Raw genomic sequence first — 2,230 nt, 5'->3', positions numbered from 1 at the left:
TTAGATTCCATATATGAGTGAGATCATGTCATACTTGTATTTCTCTGGCTGGCTTGTTTTGCTTAGCATAATACTCTCTGGGTCCCTCCATGCTGTCTCAAAGGGTAAGAGATCCTTCTTTTTTACTGCTACATAGTATTCCATTGTTCTGCTATGAACATAAAGATGCTTATATTCTTCCTGATTGGTATTTCGGGTCTTTTAGGATATATTCTTAGAAGTAGGATCACTGGGTCTAATGGAAGTTCCATTTTTAATTTTTTTAGGAAATTCCATACTGTTTTCCACAGTGGCTACACCAGTCTGTATTCCTGCCAGCATGTGTACTAGGGTTCCCTTTTATCCACATCCTCTCTAGCACTTGACATTTGTTGATTTGTTGATGGTATCCATTCTGACATGTGTGAGGTGATAACTCGTCATTTTAATTTGCATCTCTTGGATGATCAGTTACTTTGAGTAGTTTTTCACGTCTCTTGGCCATATGTATGTCCACTTTGGAGAAGAGTCTATTTAGATCCTTTGCTCATTTTTTAAAAATACATTTTTATTGATTTCAAAGAGGAAGAGAGAGAGAGAGAGAGAGGTCGAGAGAGAGAGGTCGAGAGAGAGAGGTCGAGAGAGAGAGGTCAATGATGGGAGAGAATCATTGATTGGCTGCCTCCTACACCCCCCCCACTGGGGATCAAGCCCACAACCCAGGCATGTGCCCTTGACTGGAATCAAACCCAGGACCTTTCAGTCCACACACCGATGCTCTAACCACTGAGAAAACAGTTAGGGCCCTTTGCCCATTTTAATTGAATTTTTGTCTTTCTTTGTTAAATTGTAAGTATTCTTATATGTTTTGGATATTAACCCTTTGTCATATGTATCATTGGTGAATATGTTCTCCCATAGAGTGGGCTCCCTTTTCATTTGGTTGCTTGTTTCTTTTGCTGTGAAGGAGCTTTTTATTTTGATGTAGTCCCATTCGCTGATTTTCTCCTGTTTCCCTTGCCTTAAGAGATGTATCAGCAAACATTGCTATGAGAGATGTCAGAGATTTTGTTGCCTATGATTTCTTCCAGGATTTTTATGGTCTCATGCTTTACATTTTAGAATTTTATTCATTTTGAGTTTATTCTTGTGTATGGTGTAAGTTGTTGGTCTAATTTCATTTTTTGCATGTATCTGTCCAATTTTCCCAACACCATTTATTGAAGAGACTGGCTTTACTCCATTGTATGCTGAAATTGAAGCAGCAATAAAAACAAAACAAAAAACAAAACAAAAACAAACAAACCTCTCCCCCCCAGCCCCCCCCCCAAAAAAAATATCCTGGTCTAGAGGACTTTACAGCCAGGTTTACCAAACATTCAAAGAAGAACTAGCACCTATCCTCTCAAACTATTCCAAATAATCCAAGAGGAAGAAATGTTTCCAAGCTCTCTTTATTAGGCCAACATTACCCTAATTCCAAAACCAGATAAAGACACCACAAAGAAAGAGAATTACAGGTCAATATCCCTGATGAACATAGATGCTAAAATCCTCAACAAAATATTAGCAAATTGGATCTAGCAATATATTAAAAAGATTATACACCATGACCAAGTGGGATTTATTGTGGGATTCAAGACTGGTACAATATTCACAAATCAATAAATGTGATATAGCACATAAACAAATTGATAGACAAAAATCACATGATCATATCAATAGATGCAGAATATCATTCCACAAAATCCAAATCCTTTTTCCATAAAAACCCTAAGCAAAGTGGGAATAGAGTGATCATACTTCAAAATAATAAAGTCCATCTATAATAATAAAAGCATAATATGCTAATTAGACTGGATATTCTTCTGGATGACCTTCCTGGATGAGGGAAGCCCGGCTCCTGGGTGCCAGAGGGAAGCCAGTGCCAACAGCTGGAGAAAGGAAGGCCTACTCTTGCACGAATTTCATGCATCGGGCCTCTAGTATATGATAAACCCACAGCCAACATCATACTCAATGGGCAAAAACTTAAACCATTTCTTCTAAGAACAGGAACAAGAGAGGGATGTCTGCTTTTACCACACTTATTCAACACTAGAGACCCGGTGCACAAAAATTTGAGCACCGGCCGGGGATCCTCAGCCCGGCCTGTGCCCTCTGCGGTCTGGGACCCCTCGGGGGATGACCACCTGCTGGCTTAGGCCTGCTCCCCAGGGGATTGGGCCTAAGCTGGCAATCAGACATCCCT

The sequence above is a fragment of the Myotis brandtii genome, unplaced genomic scaffold (assembly GCF_000412655.1).
Source record: "Myotis brandtii unplaced genomic scaffold, ASM41265v1 scaffold159, whole genome shotgun sequence".
Taxonomy (NCBI): Eukaryota; Metazoa; Chordata; class Mammalia; order Chiroptera; family Vespertilionidae; genus Myotis; species Myotis brandtii.
Note: the sequence above shows the minus strand (reverse complement) of the source record.